This window comes from Sceloporus occidentalis, unplaced genomic scaffold (assembly GCF_023333645.1).
Source record: "Sceloporus occidentalis isolate IW3139 unplaced genomic scaffold, rSceOcc1.0.p SCAF_8, whole genome shotgun sequence".
In the NCBI taxonomy this organism is placed as follows: domain Eukaryota; kingdom Metazoa; phylum Chordata; class Lepidosauria; order Squamata; family Phrynosomatidae; genus Sceloporus; species Sceloporus occidentalis.
The window spans coordinates 15801200-15815737 of NW_028316988.1; the positions used below are offsets into that span (position 1 = coordinate 15801200).

Sequence of the window (14538 nt, forward strand, 5' to 3'; positions counted from 1 at the left end):
CAACCAGCTTCGTGTCTCCAGACAACAAAGAATCAGTGGTAATGCTCCAATAGCTATGCTTCATAAGCAATTTTTTTTTAATGAACCTTTGGAAAGGGGCAGAAAGTAGCTGTACAGAATTGCCTGCCAAGATGCCCCGAGGAAGAGGTGAAATATAAGCAACCCTGGTCCCCTGAGGGACGCTCAACTGGATCGGAAACCAAGCACAGAACACACACCGAGACAGGAATCTCTGAATCTCCATTCATTTTTGATAAGCATTTCCCCAAATTTGCAAATGTCTTCATGCTCTGGATGGAAAGAATGGCGTTGGGCTTCTTTTTTTGTAATGAATGTGAAAGTATCCAAAACTGAATGATTCATTCATCCGGTCTCCAAGCTTTGCATCCCTACTTCTGAGTAGACATATCTACCTATCCTGCAATACAGAAGATCATTATACTCAATATATTCCGGTAACTCTCCCTTCCCGGTCCTTGCCCAAACTCTTTTAATTGCTGGCATTTTTTAAAGAAAAAGAAGAAACGATGGTTCCCATCCTGGCACAATTTAGCTGAAAGGACCGAAAAGAACGCCTTCCTGGTATAATATTTCAGGCTTCCTATTTTTAACGTGGCATATTGACTGGGATACAAAGATTAGCAATTTGGTCATTTATGCTAATTGTTGCAGTGCCAAGATGTATTTCATCGAAACCGCCGTTCAAGAGGCACGTTAAATTGAGCATTCAGCTTCAGTCCTGGGCTTTGGACCTTGGACGCAACACATTGCAATAAATAGCCCAGAGCTTCTTGCCTCCCATTTGCCAAAATCATCAAGCCAACACTTTGGGGGAGAAAGATCCCCACAATGTCAAAAACAATCATCTCTCAAAATGTCCTCAACTACCCCAAACTTTATCCAGAGGAGGTTTGCTCTTGCCTTCTTCTAAGGCTGAGAGAGCCCAAGATCACCCAATGAGTTTCTATGGCTTAGCAGAAATTTGAACCCTGGTCTCTTGGAGTCCTAGTCCAATGCTCAAACCACTCAACATCATAATGCATTACATCTTTTGGAGAGATCAGCCTGGATCTCAAACCTTCAAACCACTGCCCCATTCTTCCTCTGTGTTTTATTATTTCGATTCATATGCTGATTTCTATTCTGCATCTAAGAGGGGTCCTCAGAGAGGCTTACTATGGCCTAAATCCCATTGCTAGTCCCAACCTGAGTAGATCCATTGAACCAAAGGGATTTGCATAAACGCTGACGTACAATTCTGCAATTAATTCAAGAGAACTACTCAAGTGGCAATTAGACCCAAGCCTACACAGACCCAGACGTGCATTCATATTAAAAGCAATGAATACTTATTTATGCCAGCAGCAGCCTCTAGTATCACTTATATGAGGCGCCATTGTTTATGGAGCCAAAATGGCAGCACAGAGACATGCAAAAGGGATCAGCTTGAGATGGACAGATTTTCGGATGTCGCTTTCAGATGCATACAGTCATCTAATTTCCACATCAAGGTGCATAGCAAAAGAACGAGGGCATTGGGATATATTTCCATGCAGTTTCTCTTAATGTTTGGATGCATTTTTGGATACCTAAAAGTGTATACAAACATCTGTGGTTGTGTACACACACACACACACACACACACACACACACACACAGATGTTTGGATACCATTTTTGTGCCAATTGCTGTCATCAAATCAGACGGAAATGGTGATTCACAGAATAATTGTGCTCATGCAAGTCCAAAAAATGCCCGTTGTACCAATTTGTTTAAAAATATGCACCAAATGAAATTGCTATGCTATGCACCAATCTCCCCTTCCCCCTCCAAAAAGCCTTTATGTTGAACATCACTATGTATGTGGGCTGTTGATGAACACTACAAACAAAACGTATCCATAGATTTTTGTGGGTTTTTCGGGCTCTGTGGCCATGTTCTAGAAGTTTCTTCCTGACGTTTTGCCAGCATCTGTGGCTGGCATCTTCAGAGAATGCTGGCATGGAAGAGAGTCAGGTATATATATACAGTGCAACCCTGGGTTGGGATGAGTAATTTCCATGTTAATCTGTGTATTGTTCTGTTGTTGAATGGCAAGGCCTCAGGGAGGGAGGATATGCAAGGAGAAATTGTGTCTGTTGAATTAGAGATCCATTGTTTGTTGGGAAAACCCCTGACCCTGAGTGGTTTTCATTTGCATTTGCTAGGTCTTTAGTGTTTTTATATATACCCCACTCGCTTCCATGCCAGCATTCTCTGAAGATGCCAGCCACAGATATGCTGGTGAAACGTCAGAAACAAACTCTTCTAGAACATGGCCACTTAGCCCGAAAAACCCACAAAAAACTATGGAAGCCTGCCATGAGACAGGGACGTAGCCAAAGGGGGGGGGGGTTCTTGGAGTCCAGACTCCCCCTTTCCATTAGAAAAATGAATGGTGTGTGCTGCTGCTGCACCACCGCACCCAAGCCCCATTATAATGGTGGCACTTAGTCTGGACACCCCCCCCCCTTTCCTAAAATCCTGGCTACATCCCTGCATGAGAGCCTTCAGCTTCACAAAATGTATCCAGTGCCTACCCAGAGAATTGTCGGAAGAGAGAACTGGGCTGTGAAGAACCACCATCAACCCTGCTTTGTTGCAAATTCACTTTAACAAAACAAGGACGAGGCACCTCCAGTAAAGAAAAACCAGCCCAGGAACAGGTGGAATATCCAAGCTTCCTGAGCCAAAGACTAATTCAATCAAAACTCATTGCATACCACCCCTTCCTTCCTTCCTTCCTTCTTATGACAAGAGAGTGAGCTGCAAACCATAAAGGAAACCAGGGGGGGAAAGGAGGAAACATAGATTTCCTTCCTAGACCCAACAGGCAATTATCTTATGCCCTGAAGCATGAGATTTGATTATTGCTCATGGTTTGTCAAGACCCCAAATATCCCCTTTCAAAAAAAGACAGGGAGGGCAGATCAATTAGAGTCAGGGCATGGAGAAGCTACATTTCATGATGGGATGGTTAGACGGGGAATGCCCACTTTGGGTCTGAAACCACTGACAAACACCAATATCCGAGAAGGATAAATCAAGAGAAGGAAGGAGGAGATCCATTTTAGAAAGAAGCATACAGGCTGCTATCCCTGGGGCCATCTTTGTAAGATACCATAAAAGCTACTATTGAGAATCAATGGGCTCTTTCTTTTTATCACCATCCCTTCTGGAAGACTGAATCGTGGTTGGAGTGCTGGACCTCCCCTTTGGAGATCAGGGTTCAATCCTTCGCTTGAGCATAAAAACCCACTGGTTGACTTTGCTCAGGTCATACTCTCTCAGCCTCAGAGGACAGCAATGGCAAACCCCCTCTGAAGAAAGTTGCCAAGTACAATTCTATAACAGGTTCACCTTAGGGTCGCCATAAGTCAAAAATGAATTGGAAACACACAACAACAACAACAACAACAACAACAACAGCAACGGCATTTTTCAGCCAACAACTGCTCTTTGGCTGCTTCGTTCCCCAAACTTGTGGCTGTTGGGAGTCAAATCCAGGGCTGAAGAAGCCATCCCACATTTTTATTTTTGTACAGCCCACATCTCTTGTGCAAGATTGCTTGGTTGTGTGTTTTTTTGCACCCAAAAAAGCTGCTTTCTGGGACGTATTCTTGTGCAAAACATCCCACTGTTCTCAGATAGGTACATGCGTCTTTTTCAACATTACTGGATTATGCATATACAAACAAACAAACAAACAAACCCTACGGACTAAAAATCACAGATGGCTGTCTGCAAACAGTGGGTTTTGTGTGGGAAAGAGGTGGCGCAAAAACACAATTTTCATGCAAAACCCACAGATGTATTTCTGCGTCGAATAAGAACAACTTTTTGGGGTGTGTAAACATGGGGCAAAAGTGGCTCAACATTTTCAGCCGCCATGTCATTGTTCCTGACAGGGCTTCACAAGTGTCACAAAACCCATTTCCAGCCGGGATACAAATACCAGGTGCTGTGGGCTATATTTCAGAGGAACAAAATGGCAGAAACACCTCTGAGTATTCCTTGTCTCAAAAAAACCCTATGAAATTAATGGGGTCGCCAAAAGTCGACAGGTGACCTGAAGGCACATGCGCACACACATATGAAAAATGATGAATATTTTTTCCATTGCGACTCCTGGGATGTGAAAGACAAGCAATATGCAATGCTGCCCTGAAATGCATTCTCTGTGGCACATGTTCCTTTCGAGGGCACAAGCACTCGGTTGGTTTGATGCAGATACATAGATAAGCATTTGCACCGGAAAGAAATGGGAGACAAAAATCCCCATCCCCATCTAAGTCTCCATGCCACAAGTACACTAGCTAAGTATATTACCATAGAAACCTAGCAGTGGGTGATGGCACCTCTTTAAGCGACAGCAAAGAAAGCAGCTGTGCGCCAATCGGCCAAAGACGGGGCGATCCAAGACGCAAGGCCTGCAGGCTTCCAAAAACGATGAGCCAAGGATCTGGGCAGAACCAGCAGGAACAATCTGCCGTGAGAACAAGATTTCTCCAAGGCTTCGGCTCAGAGACAGCCTTCTGCTTTCGGGTTGACAAATAACATCTTAACTAGAAGTGGAAAAATGTCTTAATGCTGGTTTCTTCCCCTGTTTTTCCCATTCTCTGTTCCTTCTGCCATGTTCCCATGTCGATTCGAACTTCCCATAAAGTTGCATGGGTTGATTTGGCGGCATGTTTCTCTTTACATATGTAACTTTTTATTTTATTTTATTTTTATGCATAGTTGCTTGCACTAATTAATCAAAAAAATTCTTTTAAAAATAGCAATCTTCTTTTCTAAACATTTCTGCCTTAGGGTCCTTGCACATCCCAGTGTTACAGTGCTATGATTCCATTTTAAGTGGCTATTTCAGTGGCTCCAGGAGTTTGGTCTTCAAGATATTTTGAAGCCAGGTTGGCTAGACTTCTGGGAATTGAAGTCCAAAACACCTGGATCACCAAAGTTTGGGAACTGTATACTTGTATATGGCCTGTTGAGGATCCTGGGACTTGTGGTTCATTTAGAATTCCTAACCAAGACTTGACCACTCCATCAGACTACAAATCCCAGGACTACATGGAATGGAAACCTAGCATTAAAAGGGAAGCATAACTGCTAGTGCTATAACTATGCAGAGGGAAAGGCCTTTAATGCATATAGTTTTGCAAGAACATCCCCTTTATTTATCTAACCAATGTTTCTGACTTATGGAGACCCTAAGGCGAACCTATAGTGGGCTCTTCTTGGCAAGTTTCTTCAAAGGGGGTTTGCCATTACCTTACTTTGAGGCTGAGAGAATGTGGCTTGCACAGATTCTCCCAGTGGGGTTTCATGACCAAGCAGGGATTTGAACCTTGGTCTCCAGAGTCATAGTCCAATGCTCAAACCACCACATAGGCACTATTGGTACTAAAACTTGGGAACCATTGTGTAATGGGAAACATTTGGCTCTCCAGATGTTTGTGACTTCAGCTCCCAGGTGTTGCAGCCAGCATGGTCCATGGTTGTGGGAGCTGTAGTTCAAAACACCAAGCAGGCCATAGGTTCCCTATTCTTGGTATTAAAGAAGATGCAGCAAGCATGCCTAGGGATGGCTGTGGAGATGTGCTACAGAACTGTTTTTGACTCCACTCAAGTCTCAAAGGCCTTCCTCGAGTGAACTCTATTTTGCATAAATCCAATTACGGTCTTTATTTCCCCCAAAAAAATAATACTAATACTAATAACTTTGTTCCTTTACAGCAAGTAGAGGGATAAAAATCTTCCGGTTTCCAACGAGAAAACCTCAAAGGCTCCAGCTGATGACTTCTCCTTATCCAAAAGGGACATCTGAAGTTAAAAAGGCAGAAACTTGGTGTCGGGAGCGGAAACTAATTTATTTCTCCTTTACAGTCACTGCACACGCAGACAGAAAGACGTAACCCCTGCGAATGTGGAGAGACTGGGAGAAGAAAGAGGAGGAGGAGGAGGCGCTGATAACTCTGTTCCGCCTTAAACCACGTGTTAGCAATTTTGTGGAGAAAAGGGGTGAACGCCTGAAAAGCCTTTACAAGGTGGAAAAAGAGAACGTTTGGGCATCCACTTTCTGTGTTGTTGTCGTGGTGCCTTCAAGTTGTTCCCAACTTCTGGTGAACCTATCGTGGGGTTTTCTTGGCACATTTGCTCAGCGTGGGTTAGCCATTGCCATCCCCTGAGAGAGTGTGACTTGCCCAAAGTCACCCAGTGGGTTTATAACCTCTCACCTTTTCAATCTTCTGCTGAGCCATAGGGCTCAACAGACACCTAACTATACCAGTCCCAAAACTCTGGCCCCGTCTCTGAGATCTATAATGGACCATCCCAAAATACTGGATCCTAAATTTAACTAGCATAAAGCCACTTTAGAAGCCTCCATGTCCTGAGGCTACCCAAAGAAGGTTGTTTCAATCCTTTCTCTGCTCTTCTTTTGCGATTCTGGCAACCCCTGTGGGTTTGTCATGCCAATGTAATCATATTAAGATGGACCAAACTGTTGCAATAAATGCACCTAATGAGAAAGTTATATTTGGTGCTGGAACGTTTTGCCTTTCATCGCCCTCATCAGCATTCCTGGAAGTTGCATGAATAAGAAAGACACCATGTTCAAGAGGGAGGAAGACACAATGTCAGTGGGATAGTAAATCTACTGTGAGTTTCAGTTGGGGTTGGGGTTCAGCATTACATGAAGTTCTGTTCTTGTTGGTTTGGACAACTCCTTTAAAGCTGCTCCTGGAGAACATTCTGATTGCATAGTATGGTGAATTTGTTATGTAACTCAGTTAGTCCAAAACTTTGGTCCTTTGGATGTTTTGCACTACAGCTCCCAGAAGTCCTGGTTGTAGGCCAAGCTTCTGGGGCTTCTGGGAGCTGAAACCCAAAACAACTGGAGAACCAAAGTTTGGTAATAATATAGTGTATAGTAATTTGACCCCAATTTTCATTTGGTGAAGGTTAGCATAGTAGTTTGAGTGTTGGACTGTGATTCTGGAGACCGTGGTTTGAGTCCCAGTTCAGACATAGAAACCCACTGGGTGACTCTGGGCAAGTCACATTCTCTCAGCCTCAGGGGGAAGCAATGGCAAACCTCCTCTGAACAAACCTTGCCAAGAAAACCCCACGATAGGTTGGCCTCAGGGTCACCATAAGTCGGAAATGACTTGAAGGCACACAACAACAACAACAAATCAACGGGCTAAGAGAGCCGGCATCATGTAGTGGTTTGAGTATTGGACTATAACTCTGGAGATCAGGGTTTGATTCCTTTCTTGGCCATGAACTCCACTGGGTGACATTGGAGAAATCACAACCTCAGCAGAAGGCCATAGTAAACCTCCTCAGAACAAACCTTGGCAAGAAAATGCCACGATAGGGTCACCTTAGGGTCTCCATAAGTCGGAAACAACTTGAAGGCATGCAACACACATCAATGAGGTAAACAATTTCTTGCTGTCATCAAACCCAGAAAGGTTTGTTGTTCTGTGAATTAACCTGGCCCTTACTAATGTGAAAAATATTATGATTACAAGACTACATACAAATCCCAGTATGACTCCAATTGTCTAATGTGGGGCACCAGCATTTTAGTCCCCAATATTTCACTGACCAGTGCCATATTTCTGCTCAGCTGTTTCTCTCCTTCCTGGAGACTTTCCAGGCCCTGGCAGCCAATGGCTCATAGACCATAGACTCTGAGTAGCACTCATGATGATTATGATGATTACTCTTATTAGCAATGATTATTATGTATTCTATTATGATGCAGAGGTGGGTAATTCCCTCCTTCCCTGTGGTAAGAAGTTTACAGCTTGCTTCTTTACACCATCGCCCGGCTCTCTGGCTGAGCTGAGAAGCAAATACTACCCGTAGTCGTATTCTTACTACTGCTATTACTATTGTAAAGCCTGACGTAACTGCAAAATAAGCAAGTGTGACTAAGATGCTCAAGTAAAGCAAGGGGGGGGGAGAAGAAGAAGGAGATTGAGAGGGGGACAGAGAGAAAGAAGAGAGAGCGCATGTACCCAAGAGTGCGCTGCAATACCAAGGGGCCAATTTTGCAAAAGTTGCTTGTCTGACCAGAGCCACACTGAAAGCACAGTTCCAACGGAGCGCCATTAATGTAATTGACTTTTAATGGCATCTTCAAAGTGAGGATGTTAATGTTTTAACAGGGATCTGAGACAAATTGACACACAGCCTCATCCTGCCTTCCTCCTTTTGGAATAAGAAAGGGCTCAACTGAGACAAGTTTATGCAAGAGCCACATGAGCAAAAGACGGCTCTTCTTTATTAGATTGGCATCTGTGTTATAAGTGAATTTTTTAATAAGAACTGTCCTTTCGTCTACATCTGCTATTAAAGCTGTTGTTGCTGTTGCTGTTGTTGTGTGCCTCTAAGTCATTTTTGAATTACGGCAACCCTAAGGTGAACCTATCATAGGGTTTTCTTGGCACATTTCTTTAGAGGGGGTTCGCCATTACCATACTCAGAGGCTGAGAGAATGCAACTCAGTGACTTTCCATGGCTGAGCAAGGTTTCGAACCCTGATCTTCAGAGTCATAGTCCAACGCTCAAGCCACTAAATAAAGCTACGCCTCCTTCTTAATTCATTTCACCCAGCAAAATCGCATGGGTCTGATTCAATGGGTATTGTCATTGTTGTGGTGGTGGTTGTTTTGTGCCTTCAAGTCGTTTCCTACACATGGCAACCCTAAGCTTAACCTATCATGGGGTTTACTTGGCAAGATTTGTTCAGAAGAGGATTAACATTGCCTTCCTCTGAGGCTGGGAGAATGCGACTTGCCCAAGTAGGTTTCCATGGTTGAGTGGGAATTTGAACCCTGGTCTCTCAGTATCCAAAACCACTATACTATGCTGGCTCTCACTTGATATACATCCGCTCCCTAGCTTCCTATGCCCAAGGTTGAATGCACAAATGAAGACACACCACTTGCAAAAAAAGAATGTCTAAAGCCTATGCTGGTTAGCAACGCAGCCTAGCACAGTCAATACTCCTGTTTCCTCTTTTAATGGCACTGAAACGTGTAAAAACCAATGCCTTGATTAATGAGCCTATCTGATGTTACCGGGACCTTATTTGCTGCTAAGAAAAAGCCGGCCTTTTCCCCTATCGTTTCTCCCTCCTGAGCCCCCAGGCAACCAAACTGCAGACTTTGCAGACCATATTCTGCACGAATGGCGTCACAGGTGAAACGCCAATAACTTCGTCCTCCTTAACGTTACCGAAAGAGCAAGGAAGGAGCTGTTAAACAGGCACCGTCTGCAGAAAACAGCGGGAGACGGAGAGGCAGAGAGAGGATGGAAAAATGTTTCTGTCACATTTTTCTCCCTCTGGCTGCTTTTTTCCCTGGGCCTGTGTTGCATAATGACCATTTGTTTTATTCCCCTCTTACCGCCTGGGGAGCATCTTCAGCTTAGACATCTCTCTCTGCCGCTAATATAACCTGCACTGAGATTCGGACTGTCGCAGATTTCTTGGCTGTTTGGGTTTTGGACGGTGGCGGTCGTTGGCTCCGATGTCAGTGGAATGGCGAACCCCCTTGAGGTTTTAATCCAGATTTGGATCAAATCTCTCCAAGGTGTGCCATTGCCTTCAAGCCAAGGCAGCCCCATGGATTTCATAGCGTTTTCTTAGGCAAGGAATCCTCAGAGGTGGTTTTGCCAGCTCCTTCTTTTGGAATATAGCCTACAATAACTGGTATTTGTTGGTGGTCTTCCATCCAAATGTTAACCAGGTCTGACCCTGCTTTGCTTCCATGATCAGACAAAGATCTGGTGCCTTTAGGACAGTGATTCCAACTTTCATCCTCCAGTTGTTTTAGACTTCAACTCCCAGCTTGGCCAATAGTTAAGAATTGTAGAAGCTGAAGTCCTAAACATCTGGAGATCCAAAGTTTGGGAACCACTGCTTTAGGGTATATATGTCTTCAAGTCATGGACTTCATAGGGTTTTCTTAGTCAAGGAATCCTCAGAGGTGATTTTGCCAGCTCCTTCCTCTGAAACAGAGCCTACAATGCCTGATATTTGTTGGTGGTCTCCCATCCAAGTATTAACCATGTATGATCCTGCTTTGTTTCCATTATCAGACAGAATCTGGTGCCTTTAGGTTATATATGCCTTCAAGTCATGGATTTCATAGGGTTTTCTTAGACAAGGAATACTCAGAGGTGGTTTTGCCCATTCCTTCCCCTAAAATATAGTCTATAGCACCTGGTATTCATTGGTGGTCTCTCATCCAAGTATTAAGCAGGGTTGACCCAACTTAGCTTCCAAGATCAAATGGGATCTGGTACCTTGAGGGTACATGTGCCCTCAAGCGGGGAATTTCATAGGCTTGTATTAGGCAAGAGATACTCAGAAGTGGTTTTACTAGCTCCTTCCTCTAAAAAAACCCATGGATTTGGAGGGCTGACTATATACCTCCTCTTGTAAACAAATATTTTATGGCTCTGGGTAGTTATCTATACTGCAGAGTTACAGCAGTTCAAACCCACTTTAAATGTCATTATTCCAGCCTATGAAATATTGGGGACTGTCGTTGTGCTTTCCTGAATTATACTATTAGAGCCATCTCATAAAGAATTCTAATTACCTAACCAAACTACAGATCCCAGGATTCCACAGGACCAAGCCATGGCAGTTAAAGTGGCATTGGACTGGTATAATGGTGAAGTATGATTCTGGTTGGATGTGGTATAAACATTAAAAACAAGTCTTCCCCAAGTCAAAGTACCTCCATTTAAACCTCATCCAGGAACAAAACTCTGAAAACGCACATTCGGAGGAAAATATAATAATCTGCTGGTAACAAGAGGTCTATTTGTCTCTTTCGCTGTTGTTGCTTAATCACTAAAAGCTAGTTTTCCCTGAAAGTCAACAGGAAAATGGCACGAGGCGTTTCTGTTTTTTCACTCTGCGGACACAAGCAAGTGCTTTCTGGAAAAGGCAAAACAAGCCCTTTAAGCGGCAAAGTATTAGACTCAAGTTTAGCTCGATACAATATTGATCCTGGAGGAAGAGACCAGATACACTTGGCTTATTTTATTTTATTTTCCCCCCAATTAACATGTTCTAATGCCAGGATTCAATAGAGAATCAAAATGCCAGCCCTCAAATTGCAGCAACACAAATGTTGCAAGATTTAAAGCAGGGGAGTGGGTTGGAAAGATGGGTTTTAGGGTTGAACCAGGGTTTGATTCACAGTTTGACCATGAAACCCAATACAAGCCACTCACTCTCAGCCTCAAGGAAGGCAACGGCAAACCTCCTCTGAACAAATCTTGGCAAGAAAACCCCATGATGGCTTCATCTTAGAGTTGTCACCAGTCTTGAAAACACAAAGGATTTCAAGACACAGTGGCGTCTCTAGCAGAGGACACTATTTCCAGTCTTCATGTTTAGAGCACATAGATACTATAGAGCTGGCTCTGCTGAAAGCAAAAGTCTCCTAGAGGCCAAGATCTCAATGTAGAAAAAGTCAAGCTATATATGCAGTTCGATTAATATGTATTGGATGCAATTCAAGGGGAGAGAAAGAGAAGGATAGATGAGCCCTAAGAGCTACCTGCATTAAATGCTACATCAGCAGCAAACTTACTACCATAGATCATTTTGCCATTTTTATCTCTCACAGCTGGAGAGGATGAACAAATTGGTTTAATGCCACCTTGCATTGCAAAAAAAAGCCGTCAGAAGCGAATACATCTCCCCAGCAGACAGGCACAAAGACATTTGCCGTTCCCTTAAGGCACCGTCCAAGTTGTTGGGCCCAAAACATATTCTCCGTAGCTTCAGAAACACGTATTTATATATATACTGTACCGATCTCCAACCAAGTCCCCAGTTAAAAAATTGAGCACTTAAAAAAGGTCATATTTGGGAAGAAGAATGACGGAATGTAAGCTTCGATATATATATAAAACTTATTTTTTAGGTTTTAGAAAAATGGATGGATGCAGTTGTATGTAGAGATGTGATAAAGGAGGGACAAAATGAAGATGTTGCACCTCCAATAAAAAGTCGGCCCTCCCATGAAATATTCCTCCGAGTTCCCAAATTTCTAGTATTGCAGAGAATGAGATGCTGAAAAATTACTCCTACCTCGAACTCTTCCATTCCTTGTGTTCACATCCCCTTGATCATATTGGCCACCCCTTTTCTTTTGCTGGCCTTAACTGTATTTCTAAATGTCCAGCTGAAGTTTTAAGTGCTAGAAATTTGGAGACCAATTTGGAGAGGGCAAAATTCATGTTGTTGCTGTTGCGCGCCTTCAAGTCTTGTTTGGCTTATGGTGACCCTAAGGAAACCCAATCTCAGAGTTTTCCTGACACGTTCTGCTCCTTTGCCTTTGCCTTTCTCTGAGGCTGAGAAAGTGTGACTTGCCCAAGGAGTCTTGATGGTCCAATTCTGAAAATGATTTGATGGCCTAGTCTTTGGGGACCTTGAGCCCTCCTTGTCCTGCAAAAGGCAGGACTCTTTCATGGAGATGGAGTCTTACAAGTTGGAAAGGCATGCAACAAAGTGGTTTAAGCACTGGACTATGACTCTAGAGATGCGGGTTTGGTTCCCTGCTTGGCCATGAAACCCACTGCTTGCCCTTGGTCAAGTCACACTTTCTCAGCCTCAGGGGAAAGCAATGGCGAACCACCTCTGAACAAATCTTGACACAAAAACCCAAGGATAGGGTTGCCTTAGAGTCACCATAAGTCAGAAATGACTTGAAGGCGCACAACAACAACAAAGGAACCGTGCAACCTCTTCCCGGCGGAGGCCTTCTGCAAAGAAATGTCACCAAGGTCTTCTAAAGTCTCTCCCTGCTGCCAGCCTGGTAGGAAGCCCATGTACAAGGCAGTTTCAATACCATCCAGCTAGGATCGCCGGCTGAAGCCAGAAGCCCTGACATTCACTGTCGCGCACTTCAAAGGAGCGCTCATGTTTGATGACAAGCGACACGGCTCCTTATTACAGCCGTCTAATCAAAACTGCTATTGTGCAATTATATTCCAAAGATCAAACCGCCCGGAAGACTACAGGCGAGGAGACGCTGGCATGAAACTGGGCCCGCGTCTCACGTAAAACATTGCATTTTCATTGACTATTCCTGCTACAACCGTGACAACACTCGAAAATAGCACAAGCCACAAAACCTGGGCTGAACGGCCAATGGCTTCCGGATTAAAAACAGGGGAAATCGGCACCTTCCAGCAAGGGAAGGAAGACATCAACTTTCAAACGATCAACTCTCCCATCCAAATAAAGACACTTGCGACTGTTACATTTAGCAGCCAGCCGACACAAACGTTTCCCCAAGAGATTCCCCTGCTTATTAAATTTTCACATGATCACAGCTATCCTAGATAGATAGATAGATAGATAGATAGATAGATAGATAGATAGATTATATAACAGTTTGTATGCTGTGTTATGTTATGATTATGCTGGTCTGTGACCTTAATATCTATCCATCCATCCATCCATCCATCCATCCATCCATCCATCCAGTTTTTACAGAAAAGCAGTCCTTAGCAAAACAGTATTTCCAGAAAGAGAGAAAACATTTCCGGATAAAGCTTCTTGTTGTGTATTTTCCCCCCTCACCTTTCTGCCCAAAATGAGACTCAAGACATCTTGAAATTAAATGCAACCCATGCAATTTAAACACAGCATGAATAAAAGCCTCTGGACCATTCAAACACAATTATAAAATGCACCGGTAACAATGCAACACAACAGGCATGGCATAACCCCTTCCGCAGCAAGCAATGTCGGTTGCAAAAGGCCTTGTTGAATGAAAAGATTAATGCAAAGAGATCAGGGAGGAAACCAACCTCACAATGCTTTTGCAGGGAGTTCCACAGACCCCTCAGAGTAACTACCAGGAAAATGCTTTGTCACAGAGGTGTCTTGGCTCATTGACGGCGCATCTACACTGTTGAGACAATGCAGTTTGGCACCACTTTAAGTCCTGTAGCTGCATCCTATGGAAACCCTGGGATCTGTAGTTTTGCACGGCCTTTAGTTTTCTTGGCCAAAGAGTGCTGGTGCTTCGCCAAACTACAAATGCCAGGATTCTGTAGGTCAGTTAAAGTGGTGTCAGGCTGCATTATTTCTACAATGTAGATGCGCTTCCAGGGGACATGAATGCCTATGGGTCCCAGTAAATGGAACTTGACCTACAAAATAAGCAAGATTTGTGTGTTTTAAGCTCTTTCAGCCCTGAGTTACCTCCAGTTTACCCCAGTCAAGGACCAGGGCTTGGAAATAATACATAACAATACCATTTTATTTTGCAAAATGGAGTAATGACATTACGTTAGGAAGTGATACCTTTTTCGTTCTTTGCAAAATGGCACAATAAAGTAGTGTCATGAATAAAGTAGTGTCACTTTTTATAATCAATAGCATTTATTCATTACTTCCAAACATGTTTTGGTTTGTTGGGGGGATTTTGTCCATTTTCTACATTT

At 43.5% G+C, this 14538-nt stretch overlaps 1 protein-coding gene across 8 annotated transcripts in view; it reads right to left on the bottom strand.

Annotated features, from left to right (window-relative positions):
- LOC149308021 (voltage-dependent N-type calcium channel subunit alpha-1B-like) overlaps positions 1-14538 on the bottom strand; it is a 170986-nt gene that overhangs the window by 144201 nt on the left and 12247 nt on the right. The gene's annotated exons all lie outside the window — the stretch shown is intronic.